General features: G+C 42.2%; 1 pseudogene; it reads left to right on the top strand.

Moving 5' to 3' along the window:
* Window positions 1-16,374: 16,374 nt before the first annotated feature.
* LOC124778544 lies at window positions 16,375-16,492 on the top strand (annotated as a pseudogene).
* The last annotated feature ends 11,146 nt before the right edge of the window (window positions 16,493-27,638 follow it).

Raw genomic sequence — 27,638 nt, 5'->3', positions numbered from 1 at the left:
ACGCCGACGTTGTAGCCCACATCACTGAGGATGAAGTATGTGCCATAATCAAAGATTCGCCTACAAAGAAATTTGCTGGTTTAGATGGCTTACCCATAGAATTTTATGGCACATCATAGGACCGGAATTCACCAAAATGTGCAATGAATTATTGGGAGACGTGCAGATGCCATCTCAGTTTACCGAAGGACTGATTGTCCTGATTCCCAAAAAACCACGTAGCACTACGCTGAAGGATTTTCGACCACTAACGCTGCTCAATTCCGACTATAAAATCTTCACCCGCCTCATCAACTGTAGACTGAAGACGGTACCGCCGACAGTACTGTCCCAGGGAGATCAATGTCGACTGCATTATGTGAGTATAGGGACATAATATATTTGTCGTGGCTATGTAAATGCAATGTTGGTCTCATGTTTTTAGACTTCGATAAGGCTTTTGACCGCATCAGCCACCACTTTCTACTAACTGTAATGCAACGGATGGGATTCAGTGCTCATTTTATTCAGATCATACGCAAATGTATAGTCGGAACTTACTCTCGAATCAAAATTAATGGTCAGCTAAGTTCACCAGTCCCGATCAAGCAATCAGTGAGACAAGGCTGCCGCCTTTCTATGGCACAATACGCAATCGCCGTAGAACCCTTACTGTTAACCCTATATCACAGGTTACAAGGTCTACAGGTGTTGGGTACAAAAACCGTGTGTCACGCTTATTCTGATGACATCAGTGTAGTAGTTAACACGCACTCCGAAATGGAAGTCGTTCAACAAATAATCCACACTTACGCCACTTCTTCCGGAGCCAAGCTCAATGAACACAAATCGAAAATTTTACCTGTCGGACCCCATATGGAGACAATTCAAAGAACATGGCCACAAAGGACAGAGAAAACGAACCACTTAGGTATGATTCTAATGGCCAACTCAAGAGAGATGACAGCAGCCAAGCCCGCATCTCGTGGTCGTGCGGTAGCGTTCTCGCTTCCCACGCCCGGGTTCCCGGGTTCGATTCCCGGCGGGGTCAGGGATTTTCTCTGCCTCGTGATGGCTGGATATTGTGTGATGTCCTTAGGTTAGTTAGGTTTAAGTAGTTCTAAGTTCTAGGGGACTGATGACCGTAGATGTTAAGTCCCATAGTGCTCAGAGCCATTTAAACCATTTTTGAACAGTAGCCAACTGGGACCATAAACTAAATATAATCCGGGCTACTCTCCGTGAACACAAAACCAGAACGCTCAATCGGATACAGAGAGCTCTCTTGATTAACAGCTATGCGCTAAGCAAAATATATCACATCGCAGCAGTGTTACCAGTATCCCAGGATACAGCACGAAAGCTTTTAGCTGCAGTGTATTGGTTCATATGGAGCGGAAACATCTTTAAAGTCACCATGCCAACCATAGTGTTAACCCGCACCGCTGGTGGTTTGGGCGTCAAAGACATCCAGAACCAATGAACTGCCATATGTATGGACCGAATCCGCAAAATACTGCAGACACCCCATCCGACAATTACAAAAACGTTATTCAACAGGTGAACCCCAACGAGCAAAAAGGCCCCAGTCGATGTTGGTCGAATCAGCGATCAACTCGATCACGTCCGGACTTACTACCTGGAAATGAGCTATATTCAAGATACTTCACAGATGGTTAACACCGGAAGGACCTATTACCACCTCACGAGACACCATAGGCAAAACCCAATGGAAGCGAAATATCCAGCGGTCAACTGGAGTAACGTCTGGAAAAACGTTAACAATCCCATCCTCCACTCCAAAGTAGTGTCCACATGATATGACATTCTAAACGAGAAGGTTCCCACAGGTGAAAAGCTGCACAATATCAAAATTAAGCAGAGTCCATACTGCGATCATTGCCATACGGTAGATACCTTGGCACACATTCTCATTTGCCGAGACCAATACCACATATGGAACTGGACTAGAAAAAAACTCGCAATAATTACTAGAACTACAGACTCTGCTATAACACTTAAAGATGTACTTCAACCAGAATGGCATTTTTTTCTTGCAACAAAGCACAATAGCTACACTTGGATTATCGGCCAGTTTGCATATTTTGCAGTTACGAATACGCATGCGAGTATAGACGAGTACATACAGTATATAATGGAAGAGCACCACAACCTTAAAACGAGCCGAAAATACAAAGTTTTGTTTCAAAATTTCTTACTTCACACTTTGCCATAATGAAGCGGCAATTTTTGGTTGATGCACGACACTACAACGAGTCGATACTAATTACGCTTCATTATGATTAAGTTGGCATTTATTTATTTATTTATTTTTGTAGTACGGCAATCAAAGTGTCTCAGGAAAACTAATTTTGCCAGAAGCTGTAACATAAAACAAATCAGAAGTGCTTGCTTGATTTCGTGTTCTTCTGTTTTACGGGTATTGGACAGTTTGTCACGGAAAGACGATTTATTCAGTTTCTTTATATATTATTTTAAAAAAATTTAAAAAACCAAAATAAAAAAATAAAAAATAAAAAGAGAGTAGGTTAAGTTAGGGTGAAAGTGGCGGTGGCAACAGATTTTTTTTTTTATGTTAGATAGGATTTTGGGGGTGATATGGGTGATAGGGGCCAACGCCTGAAGTGGAAGAGGTCTAGGAAAAAATAAATAAATAAGGGGGTATGAGAAGAAAAAAAAATAGTCTTGAGGTGAGACGCGCGACTAGATAATACGACGTCTAAAAAGAAAAAAAAGAAACAAAAAATTAAAAAAATGGTCTGTATAAAAAAAAGTGGGGACGTGCTAAAAAAAGAAAGAAGTTGGTAGAGCACTTGCCCACGAAAGGCAGTGTTGGCTGCATGGTGGCAAGGTGATATAGAGCAAGACTATATATACGAAGGTCTCAGGTTCGATCCGTCACCAGTCCCACGATTTTTATGTGCCGTTTTACACAAATTTTCCCTGGGGCAGTGTTTGTTGATGTGAAAAATGCCGAGTTGCACTGTGGTCCGAAAGCCACGTAAGTAACCGGCCGAGCACTGTCACCGTTCGAGTTGTCAAGGTGGTAGACGACAATCTGTCGACCCCAGTTGCAATTCTGGTCATGGCTATGTTTCAGTCGAATACCTCTGTGGGCCTTTCTGCGTATTTCAACATATACTTTTATACACTTGGTACGCTTCCAAATTGATATCTGATAGAGCTGTATTTAGCAACATGAATCAGATATTGATTATTGATTTGTAATTAGTACCATTGTTATTGTTATTCGTCACACCACAACAGCTTTCCTATCACTCATTGCCGCCGATGCACGTAACGAATGGATCAGGATTAATGAAATGTGGGATGTTTCGTCACGGAGAATATACACATTTATCTCGGCGTCTTGTGTCAGGGTAATATGAAAATCGCAATAAGAAAAGACGACAATAACACCCAACTATTTCTGTCCACTTAACACCATGATGACAAATGGCGTCTCACTGTATTTTGATTATAATTCGTTAGCCTTTTTGCGACCTCATTTTAATACCTCGTGGGAGCAGGCATAATATTTTGCTATTTGAACACGGAACAATAACACACAAAGATAGTAGATGGAAGGATACAAAGAAAAAATCAGTCTCATGGGTGTGGATCAAGTTCATCATAAGAAGACTAAACAAGAGGGAAACATTACGAAAGCAATGAATATGCTGGTTAGTATACATTATTTGTATAGATCTGAAGATGAAAAAGCGCAGATCTGCACAGTGCCCGCATCTGCACTTTAGTTTCTGTCTTAATGGGCATAATTTTTAGTTTCTACTGAATTATCAAATGAATTGATTATTACGTGGTACAGAATAATTAGGTAACTGTGTTTCTTACAGCTTCCATGCGCACCAACGTTTTTCTACATTCTCGTGCAATTCATGAAAACTACTTGTATGATCACAAGACTATGTGCCATAGATGCAATAGATTTCGAGGTGCAAACTATTTGTTATCTTACTTTTCGTGACAGGTTGGCAAAGTTGATTTCCAAAGACTTTTTATTGTATTGAAATAATCTTTTGTAACAAAGTAAAAACAGTTTTATTCGTATATATTTTGTGGGAAACTGTAATCGTGATGAAAGATGTGATGTTTGACACAGCTGGTAGGAGAAAACGCTGCATATTAACCAAACCCCGCGCCTCCTCTCCGTATCCTCCTATGATATGAGCACAGGATTATCCTCCTATAACGCCACAGAGCTGTTCCTAGCACAGCTGAGAATTCGCAACATCGTCACAAACATTTGGCAACACTGGGCAGTGCAATCACTTCCGCGTATGGTACTGAACTGACTCGCTAAATTCACTTGATATTCCCTTTCCATTTAAAAGACTCGTGGTATATAATCCTCACGTAAACTAAGACACTGAGACAGAAAACCCAATTTTTTGGCTAAAGAAATGCTATTCTTCACATAAGTGACAACCTTTAATATCTTTCACGATGTGTTATGAGGCTGAGCGACCAATACAATGACGAGAGTGGCGTGCTGGCAGCAGTGTGTCCGTAGCTCCGTGGTACCGCCCATGTCTTGTGTTCCAACGGTTAAGAAAATCGTCAGTTGTAACCGTGGTAGGGGCAGCACGTGCGAGCTTTCTTTGTGTATGATTTCATGGAGCTGCGAATTCCCAGAAAAAATTCTGTAACAAAATCAGAAGAAAACCTTTACACATCAAATCCTCTCGGCAGCTCGACTCAGTAAGTTGTATTAATGGTCGTAGATCTCGGCTTTCTGACTGCCAAGCTGCTATACAATACAAGCGTCTCTGAAGAAATTCGAATCGACCGTCAACGATACGAAATTCAATAATGTTCTTCACTTAAGAATCCCATGCCAGGTTGATAAGTATGAAGGAAATAAATTGATTAGCAAATCGCAAGAAAATACTTTCAGCTCAAAGTGCAATGCTGAAAAACTTACAATGCTGCACAACAGGTAACGCCTCTTTCCGCTGCTGACAAGCAAATTTTGGGTTTCTAGGAATACGTAACTTTATTTATGAAATGCCACGTTTGCATACCTGTTGAGTATGACACAGCATACCATTTAAACACAGACCCAATCGAAATCTAAGTGAGTAGTATTTTACTAATTCGTGAAGACAGAGGCACGCTTGTGTACAGATACTCAGTTTTGTTAAAACAGAGTTACTTTCGTCGTAAGGTTATCGTGGGTAGTTTTATTTCATTTCTTACAATACAGTGCACAGTTTTCGTAAGGTTTCTTTTAGTGTTGTTAAAACAGTACTAAACATGCGAGAGAAATTAATCATCAACGATATATGCGAATTCTCTGATGCTATCTATAAGAGTCTGACAATGCACATGCAGTTTATTGATTATATGCACGTAGAAAACTTGTTCTGAGTTAAAGCTGTCAAACAAGGTTTGAAGAAGAATAAAATGCCACTACCAGACGATAGTTGATGTAGAAAATACTTTTCTGACTATTTTGGAACGATGCGCTCTCCCCATACATAATAAAAAAGCTTCGAGCGCATCTGTTGCCTGGCCGTCTATTAAACCTGAAAAGAACAAGAAAAGATCAAAATGACGCAGAAGTTAGCCTTTTTTTCCACATGCGACTATTTTGGGTTAAGAAGTGAAGAAAATTAGGTTCAAAGTTCCATTAGACTGATAACTTCAGCAGAGAGCAGATTTGCGTTTCAAAAAAACGTAGTAGCGAATGTAATAGAACACGCGACGTCTGATCAACAGTGCGCTCCGCTTACCGTTACGCTAGTAGCTGTGACGTAGCTAGACTACCTCAGGAAGTGAACAACAGTTCATCCAGAACTTCGGCATTCCACACTGCTATGAGATAATGCATATGGCCGGATCTAGACTTCTGAGAGACAGACAGTTACAGCATTTCTTTTGCACTGCGCGGTGGTTTCAACAAACAGATAGCGCAATAGAGTAGCTCAAATGCAAAGGAACTCTTCCTATTTTAATTTCTTCATCCTACACTGTTGGCATTTCTGTGTAGGTGGCACTTACGTTATTTTATTTCGGTGATTACAAAATAGAGTCGAATGTATGCACTGGGTAGCCAAGGCAGCTAGTTCATGGCGATTCGGTCAACCAAGTAAATGAATATACTGAACATCCTACAAACCACTACAGGGAGCCTGGGTGTCAGAATTCTCACATTGTGTACCGTGACGGTGTTATAATAGAGAAATTAGTCGTAGAGGAGAAGGTTTGTTGGTCTGTTGGACTGGTGATAGTTTTATATAGTCTCGGTTCGATTCCAACTTCTGCCGATGTTTTTTGTTAGGGAGAGGCAGATTCAATTCTCTTCTGGCTACGCCAACTGAAGAAGGTATAATGGCATTGCGGTTTGAAAATCACATTAAACATGATATTCCTTCTCTACCAAGTACACGTTAGGTGGAACCACAATAAAGTAAGGAGTGGCGACGTGTAGAAACTCTATCACCAGTAACCTTTCTTATACTAGTTATTTATTTCTAGTGACAAAACAAACCCTGTGTATGGTCACAGGACACTTATTCCATCATTCATTTGAGTTTCTGTATGTCGATAAAATTGGTTCTGAACTGGGAATGCAACTCAGACCGCCCTTAACGCGGAATTTAATCCCTTCGTGACAGTACAGCTCAACTACAACTTGTTGTTTGTTCAAAACTGCAGATTCCTCACCATCTCCACATATTGCGCATGAATGGGTTGGAATCCTGGCCCAGCACTAAACTTTTATACATGTATTATCAAGCTGTAGCATGAGAACACCTATCTGCTGGTGGATAATAATTTTTATTTTTAATGCATTTTCATTCGTTGTCAACACTAACGATATCTGACTTTTTTGTCTCCCAGTGAGACACAGAACTATTTGCGAGATCACTGTAAGTTCAAGGATGTTATTCCGAGCTGCTGGTGGAGAAAAATTCGGTAGCTGACGTCTCTTCGTGTGTAGTCAACAACGATATGTGTGGGGTTCGATTCCTAGTCAGCACTGAACTCTTTGTCATATTATTTCTAGTTCAAACATGCTCACATGTCGCTGCTGGTATAACAAACCCATACTTAACGTTCCTTTTCTCTAGAATATAACAGCGATATGTGCCGGGTTGGAGTCCTGGGGAGAAAAAAATTAATGTTTCGTCTCGTCATTTCAGTTAATACATCTAGCTACTGCTGAGAAAATCCGATATGTCAAAGTTACTTGTGCTTCGATAACAATCCGATTAGGTTCTGGGATCGAATCCCTGTCCAACACAAAGCTTTACCTCACTGCATTTCAAGTAAGTTACTTGTGAAGCAGTATTATTTAACATCTCTCGTAGTTCGTTAACAGGGACAATAGATGCTGGGTAGGAATTCGCGACCGTTAAAAATGTTTACGTAATGTAATTTAAAGCTAATACTTGTTAACTGATACTGTCTAAAATCGAGGTATATCACTCTCTTTATGCCTAATCAGGAATGACTGATAATTTCCGTCAGTCACGAAATCTTAGTGTGCGTGACCTGGGTTTGAATCCATGTGCAGAACGAGGCGGTTCGTCGTGTCATTTGAAGTTCATACATATTCTCAACTAGCTGCTCGTGAATTACGTAAATTTTTAATGACATTTTGTGTTAAATAACAAGTATGGTATGTTACTTTGAAGAGGGAATCATGAATACGACGAACTTGCTACGTGTATTACCTATCTGACGTAATAATGAGAGTGCTAACATTTCAGGTGTGTCATTTATTGTATTAAATGTGAGCTTACAAGCCTTAAGGACAGTCTTATCTGTGATGAGGTGTTCCCTGATATTTTTAGTATCGTGGTATTACTTTACATCTTGAGTTATTGCGATACAGAGCAGGGTTTTCTAGTGGTGACTTGTTGGAACTATTTCCAATAGTCAAACGACTGTACCGGGGGGCGATTACAGGACCTGTTAGACAGCTGCGGTATGTGGGTTGCATGGGAATCAGGTGAAATGCAATTCAGGTCGTTCGCATACTTTTGAGCACGACTGTACATAATATCACAAGTTAAATATCAAATGTTTTCACCAACAGCGAAATTCTGGAACCTTAATTCACGATAGATTTGTATTTGCCTGAGTGGGGTTCGACCCCTGCATCTAGTACCGTCGTTTTCTAGCCAGGATAAGACGATATATAGCTATTTTTGGTTCACCAGTAGCGAGACTCGCATATTTAGCTAGACATCAGGCGACGAAAAGTTCTGTGCTGAATGGAATTCAAACCCCGCACACGTGGTCGTGAAGAAACTCTAACTATCAGATTCTTTTCCAATAATAGCTAGGAATGGCATGTTTGTACTTTCAATGATGTGATGGAAAATACTCTGCTGGATAGAAGTTGAATCCACAACATGTCGTCGTTGCTGATCACAACGAACACAACGTCAAACCCAAATCCGTTTTCACCAATAGGATGGAGAGGAATGTTTGAACTTGAAAAGATGTAAGGAAACGTTTGATCTTGTAATGTTGTGATAAAAGGCTCATCATATGGCTGTGAGTTGAAACGAACGCGTTACAGCTGACAACGCACGAAGAGACGTTGAAAATGCAAGTATTTTTCACCAGTAGTTCGGAGTGCACATGCTAGGGCTTGAAATGAAATAATGAATATTTTGTGCTGATCAGGATTCGAAACCAGATATGTGCCTTTCGAGGACGCCTAGAAGAGTTTGAAATCTTGGAGAACACAGTAAAATCGAATTCGTATCCTAGCCCAGCACCACAATTTTCAACGTCTCAGTTTCAAATAAAGTAAAAGCCTTGTGAACTTACATGGCCATTGGTTCATTAAATGAAATACGTTTTCTAGTTTACGACGGCTTGCTGGTGACAGAGTCTCTTCCTTACGGGGTTTCTCCATCTGTCACAGCTCAAACGAATGCCCAGTCGGCAGCGAAGGGATGTTATCTTTACTGCGGATATTGAACTATGAAGCTTACTGGCGTTCTGCACTTGGCGTTACCAGGGGTGAAGGAGAGCTACTTGTGTGTGTTAAAAATCTACGCCTGACGTGAGATGTGAACCTACACGTTTTACACATCAATACAAGATTAATCCACCAGACCACAGAACCCCCTGCCAAGCACATAATTATGAATTGCAGAGTGTTCATTTAGATGTAGATGCAGATGTCAAGGGACGCGTAACAGGAAGGAGGGCGGGATCTGGGAACGGATAGAGGTGCAGAAGGACAAAATATAAGCGTGAAATGCTTGCAAAGTATTGCTTACTTAGATGTGTGCCACAGTTCGTTTTATCTTAGGACCGAGAGATAGGGAAGGACTGTTCTCAGAACGAAGAATGGGTTATAGGGAATGGAAGATCAAAGAATACGGTTTTATAGGTGTTGACAGTAATGAAAGAGAGTAAAGACAGCAGCAATTAAAAGAGAAAATGTAGCGTCATTGGAAACCGCTAGATTTGTTTACAAAGTTTTGGGGGAGTGTAATAGAAGGGCACTTGCGGCAATAGTGTCAGAGAGAGAGAGTGTGAGAGAGAATAGAAGAGATATTAACAACGAGTAAACATAAATGTTCAAATTTGTGTGAAATCTTATGAGACCTAACTGCTAAGGTCATCAGTCCCTAATCTTACAAACTACTTAACCTAAATTATCCTAAGAACAAACATACACACCCATGCCCGAGGGAGGTCTCGAACCTCCGCCGGGACCAGCCTCACAGTCCATGACCGCAGCGCCCTAGACCGCTCGGCTAATCCCGCGCGGCGAGTAAACATAATATGAAATCGTTGGGGTATTGTGTGGAGGACGGAGGGTGTATTCATGGATGGAGGGGAAGAGAGAGACGTATTTGAAATAACAAAAACTACTGTGACAGAGTCCATCTATGCTGATTAGTTTGTATGTATGTAGACAGGGTATAAATGAAATCAAAATAGAATACTTAACAAACTGTAGATTCAAAATAAACCCACTTGAATTAAAAGGGCAACTCAAAGGAAAGCTAACCCATATTGTATCTTTTCTGCTGCCACGCGATCTTCCACTAGCTCCCAATGAGGAAAAATGACGAAAAAGAAGACATAACAAAACATTTTAAGGACTCTAATATTTTATCCAGAATCCTTCATTATTTTGTACTTCTATCACGCGTCTTGGCATAGAATGTATAAGCCTGAAGAAGCAACTTCCCCCCAGGCTTCCAGGACGCAGTCCCAAAGAGCGTCGGCAGTAGTTAGTTGGTTTCGTGGCCGGTTCTCTGTTAATGTTCTGGTGACCTCAGCCCACATGTTTTCCATGAAGTTCATATCAGCCGCCCGTGGCGGCCAGTCCATGACGTTGACGCCAATCGTGGAGAGCCGCTGCTGAACAAATGCAGACTTGTGAATGGCAGAATGGTCCTCCTCCAATGTGACGTCCCCTTCTGCGTACAGCATTCGCACTGACGGAAGCATCACATTTTCCAATATGTGGGCATACTGCGCGCTGTCCAGAGTTCCTTCTATCCTGTGAAGAATTCCCACCCCTCACGCAGAATTCCAACCCCAGCAGGTAACAGATAGCCGGCCACTTCTTCTCGTCGTGGTTACATATTCGAGTCGATGGCGAGTCCCTTGCGGCCTGTGAACGATTCGTGGACCGTCGTTATTGGTGGAAAACACCTTCTCATCAGTGAAAATGACGTTGTCCCACGACGCCCTCAGATGGAGCTCCGCAAATGCTAGCCGGTATAAAACGTTGTCTTCGCTGAGCTCTTGTTTCACGGCGGATCGTGGTGTATGCAGTCCAGCGTCCCTCAGCCTTCGGCGAATCGTGTCACTGGAGCCGGGGAAGTTGGTCTCCTGCCGCAACTGCTTCGCTTTCAGAAAGGGATTTTCTCTGCTCCTAGACACTAGGTCCCTGTCTTCCTGCTGTGAGATCACTCTCTTCCTGCCTGAGCCTGGAGCCCTGTTGGTGGTGCCTCTTTCATGGCAGATCCTCCACCATCTCGTTGCAGTGGTATGTGGTACGCCATACCGTCTGCCAGCTTCTCTGATGGAACACCCTCCTTCCTCAATGAGAGCGACGACTCTACCTCGGCCAGCCGGAGTGGCCGAGCGGTTCTAGACGCTTCAGTCTGTAGCCGCGCGACCGCTACGGTCGCAGGTTCGAATCCTGTCTCGGGCATGGATGTGTGTGATGTCCTTAGGTTAGTTAGGTTTAAGTATTTCTAAGTTCTAGGGGACTGATGACCTCAGATGTTAAGTCCCACAGTGCTCAGAGCCATTTGAACCATTTTTTGACTCTACCTCGAATAGATCTCTCCCAGTGGGCCATTACGGCAGACAGCCTTATTATTTCTGCTTGCCGCTCCTATACTGTTTCCCGGAGAGGAGGTAAACATATTTACGTCAAACGGAGCGGCAGAGGCATTGGCATGCGGCGCAGCCGTGTTGGCTCGTCCCGGGGTGTTAGCCCACCAACGCCACCGCCAGCTCGCTCACTTGCGGCTCGCCTCGGCCAGCCTGGCTGGCCCGTAGCTCGCGAGCCGCGGCTAGTACAGACCCGGGCCGCATGGCCACGATCACCCCTTGAAGTATCAAAAGTTACACCTAACCTACCCAAGTCTGTAGTACAAACTATCGCAGCTACAGCTGTTATGCTACAACATGAGCACGCACACCTACAGTTGACGATTTATTCAAATATTTGACGAACATTACTTTCAAAAATACATTCATTTTAAACATAGCTACCGCAAAATATTTCACCGAGTTAGCAATAGCATGACGCAGGAAACTATACTTTCTTGTAAGCGCTGTGCATTAGATGTAGCCTTAAGAAAACCTGTATTCAACTAAGCGGAATGTAAAAGTAAACAGGTTTTGCGGCAGCATCTCCAAATAATAGTATATACTTAGTATATAATACACGTTTTGTGCACTTATAACATGTACTCAGTGTCTCTAAAACAATGCGTGCTGCACGACGGAAATTTCTTTCTGCTGAGGCACTTCATTTACATCCCAATGATACACGACTACTAGAGAACATTGTTCTTTACGGCAGTCAATCCACTTGTAAATTAACATCATGATATCGCAGATATTAGGCAACACGTTACTAGGGATGAGTAAGGTCTTAAGGTTTGCAACTAAACATGCTACTCCTAGCTGCTACTGAATATGAAGTTGATTATTAACGTGTCTTCATAATCATGTGTGCGGCGTTCGACTCTCAGTCAGCATAGACCTTTTAGTTACCTTATTTCTAGTTAAACGTGTGCACATCTCGCTGATGGTGGACCAACATTGGACATTTCTCGTCTGTTCCTGGTTAGACAACGACGGCGGTAGACGCCGGGTTCGAATCCCGGTCAGGCAATACAACTTCAGTCGTCATTTAAGGTTCCAACACCACTACTGGTGACAAACTGTGGTATCTGCATTCTGATTTTACGTATTTATTCAACAATCCGATTAGGTGCTGGGTTCGCATCCTTGTCCCCAGCATTACATGATGGCATTTCAATTTTAAACATGTGCATCCTTTATTCCTTGACAATGCAACACTATACAACGTCTTTCGAGGTTAATTACCAAGAAGGTAATTGTCATGTTAGGGTTCCTGCTTTCGTACAAACATTATCGTCATTTACGTTCAAGTTGAGAATTGATAACTGATGCTGGTGCAAACGTCAATATTTGACGTCTCTTTCTGCCTAGTGATCGAGTCTCGATAAGGCACAAAGCTTTGCTTGGTTAACAATGGCTTTACGTTCTGGGCTTGCATCCGGATCCAGAACGAAGACGTTGGTCATGTCATTTAAAGTACAACTTCGTGTACAAGTAACTGTTGATGAGTAATGTGAACAGTGATATTACTTGTGATTCGCTGTTAATGTTGGGATTTCTGTAGAGTGCTTGCCGCCGTTAATCACGTTTTCTTTTAACTGCTTAGTATTGCATAAAGTTGATGCGAAACCACTCCGCGTTGAACGTTGAACGACGTTCAGCATGTGTTGGGTAAACCTTTTAGACAGCAAAGAACTTGTTTCCAATTGCCATACAACTTCATAAATCCATATACTGTCTCAAATATTTAATTGTGCCTAAGGATTACTGAACGATTTGTGTGACAAAACTAGTTGTCCCATAACATTTGAAATGTCACTTATTGTAATTAAGTTTAGTTTACAAACGTTAAGGACTGTCTGATCTCTTCTGTACTATCGTGGTGTTACTTTACATCTGGACGGGCTGTCATAAAGACCGGTGTTCTCTAGTAGTCTCTAGCGGTACCCATTGTGTATCTTACAACGACTGTACTGTGCAGGGTTGCGACTATGTGCAACACAGATATGCTATGTTGGTTGCATACATTCAGGTGCAGCCTACACGTTGGAATTCAGTGGTGACCCTCTTTTTTTGCTGTCGAGTGTACATGAGGAGCACTATGACGAGGATATGTTCCTAATCAGTGAAGCTGATACTGAAACAGGTGTAGGGCCATGTAGTTCATCATCCTTGTTGGACAGGGAGCCACATATCCTGTCTCCACTGGAACGTAGTAAAGGACAATTGTTGTCCAAGGAGCAGGTATTAAACATAATTTCGTACAAGGAAGATCATCTCCAGCATAGTAAAAAAAAAGAGCAATTATGAACAGATTTCTAATATGACGTTACAGCGTATAAGAAAACCTATCGATACTCAAGGAAGCAGTGGAACACTGTGTAACTTCAGTGAGACCGATGACCTCGCTGTCTGGTCTCCTTCCTAAAACAACCCAACTTCAAACTGTGTTAAAGTGTTGTAAGATAACGAAATTTCAAACAAAGTGTCAAATTGGTGTTGTTCAGCATACTATCGAATCGGACCGAAAATTTGTAGATGAGATAAACAAACTTATTCCATCGTTCAGTAAGGAATTTGTTTTCCCAACTCCGACCAATCGGGATTTGAAGAGCAACTGCATATGAAAGGAGCCTTGCAAATTACAGGTTCCTGGAGAGTAGTATCAAGATCAACTAACATCAATGCCTTAACGCCTTAGTGATATATATAGGCTCAAAGTGGAAAACAGACTCTTCAGGAACCAAAGAAACAACCTTATAGATAAAAACATGAAATAAACGTTACGACAAAAGTGTGTCCCTGCTATCAGCTGTGGACCCACATGCGAGGATTATAGAAAGATTAAAAATGTCCAGCTATGAGAAAGACTACGTCCATTCTCCAGTGAGACTTGATTGGGTTCGCGCTTCACGTGGTAGAGTTTAAAAGGAGACCTTCAAAGCACTACATAAATTTAGGTGGCCATCGATAATAGCCATCTGAGGAACTGCTCGTAACTGATGAACACAAAACAGACACGATGTTCATCTGCTGCACACTTCTCTTCCGAATATTATCGACGCTGTACACACTGATAATATTCGGCTTAGCGGTTAGTAGTATTAGTTGCTAAATATTCTAAGGTTCATACTTTCGGCCTATACTTCTGTTTGGTTCCTCGGGAAGCTGTGAAAGCCATTAATAGTTACGTACAAGAATTTGTCACTGGCAATGGCTACAGCCCTGTTAGTTTTGACATCTTAACCACGTGAATTACGAAACAAAAGAGCTGCAGTAAGTGACTGGCTTCACTGAATGAGTTTTTGAGTCTGAAGTTGTCTTACAAAGTATACTACTGGGTTCGTGTAGAAAAGTATATTACTACATTAAGCCTATTTATGTTTTGTTTTTATCGTTTGGAAGGAAGTAGATCATGACAAATTTTTGCGTATCTGATTCCATCTGCTATAGCGTTACATTATATAGAAGAGAATTTCGTTTACAACGAAGTCACTCTATGCCCATAAGACAGTTTGCGTATTCTGTGCTTCTACTAACTTGCTCCTTACTCTAGATCTGTTCGTAGGGCCTTCTCCACAACTGGAAAGCTGGATGAAGACAAAAAGTCGTGCAAAAATAAGTTACGCTGGATGAATCTCTTCGCATAGATTTGTTCTTTTCTTTTTAGTCCTAAGTCTTCTGAATAGTTCGACGCGGCGTGCCAAAAACTCCTTGTGTCAACTTCTTCATTCGTAGCAAAATCTGCAGCCTATGTCATCAATCATTTGCTCTACAGTTTTTTCCCTCTATAGCTTCTTCCAATATCATGGAAGTCATTCCCTGACGTCTTAACAGATGTTCTATCATCCTGACCCTTCTCCTCGTCAATGTTTTCCACTTACACCTTTCCTCTCCTATTCTCACAGAACTTCCTTATTCTTCACTCTATCTGTCCGCCTAATATTCAACATTCGTCTGTACCACCACATCTCAAATGCTTCGATTCTCTCCTTTTCCTGTTTTGCCACAGTCCATGTTTCACTGCCATACGATGCTGTGCCACAGACGTACATTTTCAGAAATTTCTTCCTCAAATTAAGGCCTATGTTTCATACTAGTAGACTTCTCTTGGCGATGAATGCCCTTTTTGCCAGTGCTAGACTTCTTTGATGTCGTCCTTGCTTCGTCCGTCATTGGTAATTTTGTTACCTAGCTAGCAGAATTGTTTAACTTCCTGTAATTGGTGACCGTCTATCCTGACTTTAAGTTTCTCGCTATTCTCGTTTCTACTACTTCTGATTACTTTAGTCTTCGATTTACTCTCAGTTCATTTTCTGTATTCACTAGACTGTTCATTCCATTCAGCAGATCATGTAATTCTTCTTCACTTTCACTCAGGGCAGCAATATCAGCGAATCGTATCATTCATATCCTTTCACCATGAATTTTAATTCCATTCCTGAATCTTTCTTTTATTTCCATCACTGCTTCTTCGATGTACAGTTGGGTGGAAGGACTACACTCCTGCCTTACACCCTTACTTCCTTCTCGGTCGTCCTCACTTACTATTCCCTCTTGATCCTCATACGTCTCTCCCTAGAACTTACCCGCATTTTTCTCAGAATGTGGAAGATATTGCACCATGTTACATTGTCGAACGCTTCTTCCTAGTCGACAAATCCTATGAACATGTCTTGAATTCTCTTTAATCTCGCTTCCATTATCATCAGGAACGTCAGAACTGCCTCTCTGGTGCCTTTAGCTTTCCTAAAGGCAAACTGATCGTCATCTAACACATCATCAGTTTTCCTTTCTATTCTTCTGAAATTATTCTTGTCAGGAACTTGGATGCATGATCTGTTAAGCCGATCGTGCGATAATTCTCTCACTTGTCAGCTCTTGCAGTGTGGATGATATTCTTCCGAAAGTCAGATGGTATTTCGCCAGACTCATACATTCCACACACCAACGTGAATAGTCATTTTGTTGCCAATTTCCCCAGTGATTGTAGAAATTCTGATGGAATGTTATATATCACTTCTGCCTTATTTGATCTTAGGCAACGGCCTTGCCGCAGTGGATACACCGGTTCCCGTCAGATCACCGACGTTAAGCGCTGTCGGGCGTGGCCGGCACTTGGATGGGTGACCATCCGGGCCGCCATGCGCTGTTGCCATTTTTCGGGGTGCACTCAGCCTCGTGATGCCAATTGAGGAGCTACTCGACCGAATAGTAGCGGCTCCGGTCAAAGAAAACCCTCATAACGACCGGGAGAGCGGTGTGCTGACCACACACCCCTCCTATCCGCATCCTCACCTGAGGATGACCCGGCGGTCGGATGGTCCCGGTGGGCCCCTTGTGGCCTGAAGACGGAGTGACTGCTTATTTGATCTTAAGTCCTCCAAAGCTCTCTTAAATTATTCTGTTAATAATTGATTAGAAAACGGTCACATTCAAACGTTGCGTTGAGCGACACCACCGTGTTGCTGACCACAAAAGGTAAAGTCTGTGGCGCCAACCTGTGACCGTGCCGTTGGCCTTAATTGTAGGGAGCACACAGCCTTCGTTCTCCATGGCACCAGGAGGTGGTGAGTATCCAGCCTGCAGACCCGGTCGTCTTACATCGCTGGGAACCATCCCCTACCCACATGTGATAGCAGAACGAGGGGACCTGGAGCCGTCCTAGAGGGATTGGCACTGGGAAAACCCCCGCGACTAAACTCAAGATTTAGAGGACTAGTAGGTGTTGTATCTGCCCTTTATGCTGTCTGGTTCCTTAGTAGACACAGGATCGAGGCACAAATGCTGTTCATGAACAGAAAATTTAGATATTAATTTATTGTAAATCGCGCTGCTTCCTGAGCGAGAAGGCGTGTCGGTCACCGGCACGAATCCGCCCGGCGGATTAGTGTCGACGTCCGGTGTGCCGGGCAACCTGTGGATGCTTTTTAATGCGGTTTTCCATCTGCCTTGGCGAATGCGGGCTGCTTCCCCTTATTCCGCCTCTGTTACACTGTGTAGGCGATTGCTGCGCAAACACTGTCTCCACGTACGCGTACACCATAATTACGCTACCATGCAAACATATGTGGTTACACTCGTCCCGAGGGAGGGGGGGCGGGGGAGTCCACTGAGGGCTGAACCGCACAATGATCCTGGGTTCGGTGTGGGGCGGCGGTGAGGTGGGTGGACTGTTACGGCCTGTTGTTGGCGGGACGAATCCTCTACGTCGTTTTTAGGTCCCCAGTTCAATAAACAATACACACTATGAAAGTGTGTAAATGTTATTCACCGAGAAAACATACAAAACGGCATCAGGGCATGTTCTAAATTAAGTTAAGCCGTCGCTGGATCTCCGGAGAGCGGATACTTGCACCTCACTGGCAGCGGCATGTTCGTCCATGGCAGCGCCCCGTGCCTCGGTGGCGGCTGTAGGAAACACGCGGGGGTATTCATTGGACAAATGTATTATACTAGAACTGACATGTGATTACATTATCACGCAATTTGGGTGCATAGATCCTGAGCAATCAGTACCCAGAACAACCACCTCTGGCCGTAATAACGGCCTTGATACGCCTGGGCATTGAGTCAAACAGAGCTTAGATGGCGTTTACAGGTACAGCTGCCTATGCAGCTTCAACAGGATACCACAGTTCATTAAGAGTAGTGACTGGCGTATTGTGACGAGCCAGTTGCTCGCCCACCATTGACCAGACGTTTTCTATTGGTGAGAGATCTGGAGAATGTGCTGGCCAGGGCAGCAGTCGAACATTTTCTGTATCCAGAAAGGCCCGTACAGGACCTGCAACATGCGGTCGTGCATTATCCTGCTGAAATGTATGGTTTCGCAGGTATCGAATGAAGGGTAGAGCCACGGGTCGTAACACATCTTAAATGTAACGTCCACTGTTCAAAGTGCCGTCAATGCGAACAAGAGGTGACCGAGACGTGTAACCAATGGCACCTCATACCATCACGCTGGGTGATACGCCAGTATGGTGATGACGAATACACGCTTCCAATGTGCGTTCACCGCGATGTCGCCAAACACGGATGCGACCATCATGATGCTGTAAACAGAACCTGGATTCATCCGAAAAAAAATGACTTTTTGCCATTCGTGCACCCAGGTTCGTCGTTGAGTACACAATCGCAGGCGCTCCAGTCTGTGATGCACCGTCAAGGGTAACCGAAGCCATGGTCTCCGAGCTGATAGTCCATGCTGCTGCAAACGTCGTCGAACTGTTAGTGCAGATGGTTGTTGTCTTGCAAACATCCCCATCTGTTGACTCAGGGGTCGAGACGTGACTGCACGATCTGTTACAGCCACGCGGATAAGAATGCCTGTCATGTCGACTGCTAGTGATACGAGGCCGTTGGGATCCAGCGCGGCGTTCCGTATTACCCTCCTGAACCCACCGATTCCATATTCTGCTAACAGTCATTGGATGTCGACCAAAGCGAGCAGCAGTGTCGCGGTACGATAAACCGCAATCGCGATAGGCTGCAATCCCACCTTTATCAGTCGGAAACGTGATGGTACACATTTCTCGTCCTTACACGAGGCATCACAACAACGTTTCACCAGGCAACGCCAGTCAACTGCTGTTTGTGTATGAGAAATCGGTTGGAAACTTTCCTCATGTCAGCACGTTGTAGGTGTCGCAACCGGCGCCAACCTTGTGTGAATGCTCTGACAAGCTAATCGTTTGCATATCATAGCATCTTCTTCCTGTTGGTTAAATTTCGCGTCTGTAGCACGTCATCTCCGTGGTGTAGCAGTTTTAATGGCCAATAGTATAGTTGTGGACAGATATTCCCTGAACTCACACTGATTGTCATGATGGTGTTTTATGGATTTCAAGATCCACAAAAGGCAAAAATGAGCACTTCCCGGCAGTTTAACACTATGTGGGCCTTGTAGTTTCACGGGTAAGAGCTCTATCAAGTGTGCTATCCAAGCAGAAGAAACACCTGATCTCACAGCTGTACTTCTGCCGATATCGTTTCTCCTACCCTACAAACTTCAAAGAAAATGTCGTATATATGTTGAGGGACTAGCACTCCCGGAGAAAGGATAATGCAAACAAATGGCTTAGTGTCAAACTTGGGAATTGGTTACAGAATGAATTTCCTGGTTTTAAACTTAGGGCAGATTAAAACTGTTTGCCGGTCCAAGATTCGAACTCGAAATATTTGCCTTCATGGGTAATTCTTCTAGCGTAGCGGTCGTCAAACTACAGCCCGCGGGCCGCATGTGGCACGTCTCAGCCGTATTTTGTAATAATATGCATCCAGAAGCTTACAGCGTAGCACATTAATTGACGTTAACAGCTTCTTACGGTTATAATTTTCCTGGCCCTAAAAAGAAGAGTATTTACAGAGATAATAATGTTTTAAGATATGTTTAATTTTAATTAACGCTGGTGAATTACGCCGTGAGATAACAAGGAGAACTCCTCATTACAATCCGCTCAGATTCATTGGTAAGATGATTCATTGGATAGCCCGTCAAAAACTGAACACAGGTCTGGCATGAAAGCACGAAGAAGATGTACTGACCTGCGAAAAAAGAAAAAAAGTACAGTGAACGGTCCAAGCTAGACAAGTGCAAGCCACGGCGTCGCATTTAAGTGGTCGCGGCGTTGTACTGCAAAGCGGACCAGCCGTGAAGAAACGTCGCACGTACTATTTAATTTTTTTTCTTTCTTCTTTCACAACATTACGAACTGTCCGTCGGGTCGCTGAAATGTTTGTTCTCTTTCTGTAAATTTGGCAGCTGTCATACTACACATTGGTTATCGAATATGAGTGATGTTGTAACCTCCCCCTCACTTATCGACCTTAATGACAGTGAAAAATTAAACTGCGTGTACCTAACGGAAATTTGGGAAAAGCAATCGTCACCGAAGTTAATCTGTCGGTAAAGAGGGAGGAAAGGGTTACATCTAAATGAAAGGAAAAATGCAAATGAAACTGGTGGAAATTAATTTTGAAAAGGGGTAAATTTAATGAAGAAAGTAAATGTGCGGCCGTTACGTTAACAATTAACTAGCGGTAATTAGATATTTGAGATTTGGGGCAAATTACGGTCGCCAGTCCTAAGGACAAGTACTATAGTAACTGAAAAAGAAAGGTAATTACACATATAATTAGCACTAGAAGCGTGGCAACTGGAGGTTGACACGTGTAGTGTGAAAACTGAAAGTTTGTCAGAAGTAATAACTTTCGCTGCACTCTGACTTAATTTAGCAAAAGAATTAATAAAACCGGAAAACTGAAAGTTAATTTAGTGACTGAAATTAATAAGAAGCTTTCTTTCTTAAGCACATCGAAATTCAGTAAAATACGGTTAGTCTTGGACTACCTCAACAATCATTTCAAAAGCTACTTGAATCTACGCAATTTAGAAATAAGAGATTTAGCTTTGAACTTGAATTAAATGATTCTGAACAATTAACAATAGTAAGATTTAGTACGTACCAAGCTGAGCTGCAGTCACAGGTAAGCTAAAATACGGTAACAAAACTCGCACTCTTAATTTGTGCTTGCGTAATCTAAATATTGTAGCCAGCTATGAATACTTAAACTGAACTTTGAAATTAAAGCAGTGAAATGGAATGATTGTACTTTAATGCTGGCATCTGAATTTCAACGACACTCGGGTTGATTTCGGAAAAGGAAGGGACCCTGCTTGATAATGCAATTGGGACAATGAGCAACAAAGGTTCATGCTAAGTTGCTGTAATTTTGTGATGCAACAATTTTAAAAGTTTGAAAAGCTGAGGTCTGCCATAGAGTTCTAAAACTTTACGTGCTTCCAGTCTTCCTTGTTGGTTGATTGAAGGTTTGAAGCCGTCGATCGAGGATGTGGCGACAGTCACTCATTGTCGGCAGTCGCTGTTGCAGAAGCTGGATGTTGGCGCGCCTTCTTCTCGACACGGTCACCAAACGAAACGGGCTCTTGATGTGCGCCAGCTAATGCTTCCTGTCCGGGACACCATGTCAGAAACCATCATCGCAAGTCGAGCGCAATTACATGCTGCCAAACCCCGAAAGCGCGGCAACTCGCGGGAGCTTCACACCACACACCTGCTCCACTCGCTACTCCAGCCAGACTCTCCCATGCTCTGCCCGCGCTCCACGCGGCAGAGTTCACACTACCAAAGATCCTACACACTTTGATTCTTCACACGACCTATCGACGTAATCGTTCGATAGCAGTTTTCCCTAGGCAAGACCCAGCGTAAAAATACAAATAATATTTACGAAACAAACCAATTATACATCGACATAAGTGCATATATATATATATATATATATATATATATATATATATACAAACAGTAAAACAATTACAATATATAAAGAGACAGAAATGTCATATCTTGAGGTAACAAAACAAGGAAAAAAAAATAATAGTACAATAGATGGAAATAGGAGGATATGCATTTCCGGCGTTACACGTGCCCCACATTGTCTGAGGATGTTCGTGTAACGTAAACAGACTCAGAAAATGTCCCAAAAAAGAAACAGCGGAAATGCATATGCTCAAAACATCAACAAAATTTAGGATTCGTCTAATTAACCATAAATCAATTTTTAGACCATAATAATTGAGTGGAGACACTCCTAATCTTATTCCACTCTGTCAATTTGCACAAAATAAAACAGGTTGACACCATATTAAAATTCATAGAAGATATAGAAAATGGTTTAGCTATTCCAAAATCGTCAAAATCCGTAACACTATCAAGAAATGGAATACTATTTACAAAGTTAATCAGAGTACATGGTCATAAAAACAGGTAGATCAAAATACGCAAATAAATAATTAAATAGACTACACATTTTGTATAACCTTTTCATAATTAATATTCTCGTCACGAGAATCTATTTAACGGTAAACAAGAAAATAATGTACAGCAGATCGACAAAAACATAAATATTACCAGCAGAATTCTTTCACATCAGCTGTCCGGGAAGAAAAAACAACTCCACCTTCCGTACTCGCAAGTACAAAGAATGCCGACAGCGGCACAAGAGCCAACAGCGGCACAAGAGCCGACAGCGGCTCCGCCTTGCCAGTATTGTTGCACCCGCCTGTGCGGCACGCTTGATCTCACTCGCCCTTGTCACAGCGTTTCCAGAACGTCCGTTTCACTGAATTCTTTAGGAAAAACTCACTCCCGAGTAATCTCAAGGAGTCCATAAACACTATCACAGTGGATAACTCAACACTGTCCATCATCACACGCATGTACTAGCCTGAAACTTAAAACAGCGTCTAAGTACATCGGCAATGACTAGTAAATCACATATTTATGAAATCTTACAGCTATTTACAACATCATATTTACATTCCTTAATCTACTGTGACTCAGCTGAAAACTTAAACTAGCAGCTTGGATTTTTCAGTTGATTAGATCATGATTAAATTGATTAAAATTAAATTGATTAATCAAAATTAATTACTTATTAATTATAACTTCTTTAATGACCTTGGTCAGTCAAAAGCATGGCAATCTAGCAAATCGTTAAATCTTACACTCTATTTTACATACTGTACAAATTACCCATTGTGTGGTATTAATCGATCCTAGGTCGGTACAGTTTCAAGTCTACAATGTTCCGTATACTTAATAGTTTTCCAGAGCTTGGATACTCTGAGCAATAAGAATTTGTGTGAGGTATACCAATGACTTTATAAGGTCCATTATAAACAAACTTAAATTTAGAGATTTCATTGTCTATCTCGCTCGATTTCTCGTGACCTTTTACAAGTACTAAGTCTCCGATTGCAAACTTAGCAAAATGCGCTTTAGCGTCATGACGACGTATGCGAGCATCGGCTTTTAGCTTCATTACTTCTCGCAAACGATCTTTTTCCACACCAATACTAATGTTAATCCGTGGAGGGAATTTGATTATCTCTTCTACTAAACTTTTACTTCTGTCATCCAACAGGATTTCCTCTGGAGAAAATCCCGTCGATTCATGTCTCAAGGTGTTCATAATTCTCTTAAATTCTGCTTCATATTTGCCCCATGCCCTATGGTTGTGATGGCAATAGGTACGGGAAAGTCGGCCTCGTCTTTGTTCGTGTGTTACGTTTGACACACCGTCTACAATACTTTCCAATTCACTTTCTACATTATTGTCAATGCCGAGATTCTTCACATTATAGTAGTTCAGATTCATACCTACGTCAATAACATCCGGCCAGTTAACAATGTGTATAGGCTGGTATTGCCTATGCACACCGTCTCCTGCCTCGTCAAAACTAACTACTATTGTTTTATCTTGTGACGTACATGTCAAAGTTTTGCTTTCGCAATTAATCACTGCACGGTACTTTAATAGCCAATCTAACCCGATAATTACTTCCGTAGTTAAGTCTGGCACGACGACAAACTCTTGTTCAAATCGTGCCCCACATATCTCGAAGTTGACAAAAATCTGTTTTGTGACCGGTTTACTGGCCTTCCCTGTAGCACCGATAATTTTCACTCCTGTTACTGGCATAACTACGATGCCGGGTCTGTCTTTCAGTAACTCAAATATTTTCCCAGATACAGCACTCAATTCTGCACCGGTGTCAATCAACACGTTTAGTTGTAGGTCGTGCATATCTGTCTACACTTGTCCTCGACTGTTTCATTATTTTCCCACAGTAAATCCTCGTCTATATCCAGGTCATTCCAGAAAAAACCATCCAGCTTTGATCCTAAATTCGGCTTTCCAGGTCATTCCAGAAAAAACCATCCGGCTTTGATCCTAAATTCGGCTTATCTGGCGGCTTTTTCAGCCTCTGTTCACATACAGTTTTAATTTCAACACGTTTGTCCTGAGGCTTAGTCTGTAGCTTCGCCTCCAGTACCGAAACCTTTTCCTGTAACTCGTCAACTATTGAGTGTTGCATTGCTATCAACTCACTAATTGTCACCTTCGTTGATTCCTCTTTAGTCAGATTGATCTCATCTGCCAATCTACCTGGAGAAATGTGCCCAGTAGTATCTGCAATTACTTCCTCTAGATCTGCGCAACCCACACTGTTATCGTCTGACTGTATAATGTCAGCTCTAACCTCATACACGCCGTAATCTATGTGCTTTTCTACTAATCGTGTCCGGCTATCACTAAAATTTTCGTAATCTTTCTCCTTAATACTCTCGCAATGTTTAAACTGGATGTTCGCGTCGGATGGGTCGGCTACTTCTACCACTACAACTTTCGGTAAAGTCTGCCGGTTAGGGCCAGAACTTTCCGTTACTACTTCAACATTCAACTCCTGCGGGACGAAACACGACGCATCTTGCTCGTGCTCCCCATTAACATCAACTGTTTCTAGTAAAGTCTGCCGGTTAGGGCCAGAACTTTCTATCACTTCACAACTACTATCTTCCTGTGGGACGAGACGCGGCAAATCCTGCCCGCGCTCCCTATAAACACTTCTCCCGTACAGGCCCCTACAATCTCTTAGTTCGTCGTATAAGCGACCGAACTGCCTTAACCAGACCTCATCCCTCTCTGCATCCCCTCGCTCAATGACGGACGTTTTATCCGACATCTGATATTCTCTCAACACTTGCGAATCATTCTTAAACTTAATCTCCAGTTCCGCTGTGGGTGTTACAGCTGCCACTTTATAATCGATTTCCGGAACACTACTGAAATTGTTCTCACTGACAGTGAATGTATTTTCTACTGCCGTGTATACAGCTGATCTACTACTTGTGGGCGCACTCCTTTCTCTTAACACTGGCACACTCTCCCGCCGTTGATTATTCCATACGGAATTTTCATAACGACGACACCTGGGTTTTCTCTTGTTATTGGGCCTCCAAAATTGCGGTATGCATTATTCCCATGGTTATCGTTGTTGTGGTTGCTGTGGTACCCGTTGTTGTTACCACGGCCTCTGCCACTGTCACGATTATTGCGCCAATTGTCCTCGTCCTCCACTCTTTCCAGGAAATCATTGATTGTCCTGTAATTGCTCCCTACGTATCGTTTTGTATCATCTGGAAGCTTCTTGTAGAGTTCCCAGACTATTTCGGATTCCGAGCGGCGATCACGCAAATATTCCAACTTGCGGATCCAGCCCTCACAAAACTCCTTCTTCGAGCCGCGCGAATTCGCATCGAAAGGCCTCGATACGACAAATTCGCGCCAGACACTTTGCTGTTTTTGCTCTGACCAGTATTCAGCCAGAAACAAATTTTTAAATTCGTCAAAAGTCAGGTTCGTAATGTTGAGGTTTAAGCCCCAACGCTTGGCATCACCAGCCAACACATCAATAATCGCATTAGTTTTTCTCTCATCAGTCCATAATCTGGGTAAAACTCCTTCACAATTCTTAATGAAATCCGTCGCGTGTATACCGCCTTTTTTCAAGGGGTCGAACCGCTCCTCTTTCGTCAACAATTCCGAACTATGTGCATAGATTGGCACATAGCTCTGTTTTTCGTAAAGTTTCTTCTCTAATTCCGACACTCTCGTAATTACTTGGCAAGTGGTTGTCGCAAGCGTTTCTGCTTCCCTTTTTTTCTCTTCGCAGGTATTAGCCTGCTTCGTCACTTTGGTATCTACTTCGGATACTAAAGCCTTTAAAGTTTCCACCTTCTTTTGATCCTCTTTTTTCACTAATTGAATTTGTTCCGTCACCTTATTCTCGATGATCGGAGCAACTGATTCTCCTACACTTTTCTCGATTCTGCTAATTTCGGAATTAAAACAAGTATTTATGCTTGCAATTTCCGCCTGAACGCCTATCATTTCCTGTTTAAGATTACCGATTTCGGTATTAATTACAACAATATCTTCTTTGATTTTATCAACTTTTTGTTAACAACTCCAACATTGTCGATAACAACGTTAATAGCTTTGTTCTGATTGTCTAGCATCCGTTCAAAGTTTTCAGACTGAGCTTCTTGCTTGGCAGCCTGAGCTTCTTGCTTGGCAGCCTGATCTTCTTGCTTGGCCGATTGACTCTTGATTTCGTTAATCAAAACATTCAATAAATCAGTTAAATTCCCGGAAACTACCGGTTTTACTTCCGTAGCGGCTTCCTCTTTAATTGTCCCCCCGTATTCGTCATCAAGGGATTCAGATTTGATTTTCACTTCCGATTACGAAACATTTTCTAAAGTTTGGAATTCCATTTCTGCTCTTTGTTGCGTTTCGGCGGTCGCGTCTTTCATGGTAGCCGCCTGCCCCTGAACAATGGGTACCGCGGTGCGCGTTTCCCACTGTTCGACCGATTGTTCCGTATCCAAGTCTACCAAATTTTGGCAATTGTTGCCTTCACTCATTTTAATAATTTTCAATATAAATGCCACATCTCAAATATAATTAGGATTACTCCCACTATTTATTCCCGCTGACGTAACGGCCTGTACGTAACCAGTACTTTGTTACGAGATTTGCAACATACAAAATTCGTGTCCAGAAAAAGCTCAAATCCGATGATTGTCCTGTCACCAGGTCGCCACGTGTAACCTCCCCCTCACTTATCGACCTTAATGACAGTGAAAAATTAAACCGCGTGTACCTAATGGAAATTTGGGAAAAGCAATCGTCACCGAAGTTAATCTGTCGGTAAAGAGGGAGGAAAGGGTTACATCTAAATGAAAGGAAAAATGCAAATGAAACTGGTGGAAATTAATTTTGAAAAGGGGTAAAGTTAATGAAGAAAGTAAATGTGCGTCCGTTACATTAACAATTAACTAGCGGTAATTAGATATTTGAGATTTGGGGCAAATTACGGTCGCCAGTCCTAAGGACAAGTACTATAGTAACTGAAAAAGAAAGGTAATTACACATATAATTAGCACTAGAAGCGTGGCAACTGGAGGTTGACACGTGTAGTGTGAAAACTGAGTTTGTCAGAAGTAATAACTTTCGCTGCACTCTGACTTAATTTAGCAAAAGAATTAATAAAACCGGAAAACTGAAAGTTAATTTAGTGACTGAAATTAATAAGAAGCTTTCTTTCTTAAGCACATCGAAATTCAGTAAAATGCGGTTAGTCTTGGACTACCTCAACAATCATTTCAAAAGCTACTTGAATCTACGCAATTTAGAAATAAGAGATTTAGCTTTGAACTTGAATTAAATGATTCTGAACAATTAACAATAGTAAGATTTAGTACGTACCAAGCTGAGCTGCAGTCACAGGTAAGCTAAAATACGGTAACAAAACTCGCACTCTTAATTTGTGCTTGCGTAATCTAAATATTGTAGCCAGCTATGAATACTTAAACTGAACTTTGAAATTAAAGCAGTGAAATGGAATGATTGTACTTTAATGCTGGCAT

The sequence above is a fragment of the Schistocerca piceifrons genome, chromosome 2 (genome assembly GCF_021461385.2).
Source record: "Schistocerca piceifrons isolate TAMUIC-IGC-003096 chromosome 2, iqSchPice1.1, whole genome shotgun sequence".
Classification (NCBI taxonomy): domain Eukaryota; kingdom Metazoa; phylum Arthropoda; class Insecta; order Orthoptera; family Acrididae; genus Schistocerca; species Schistocerca piceifrons.
This window is presented reverse-complemented; position numbering and strand designations above follow the sequence as displayed.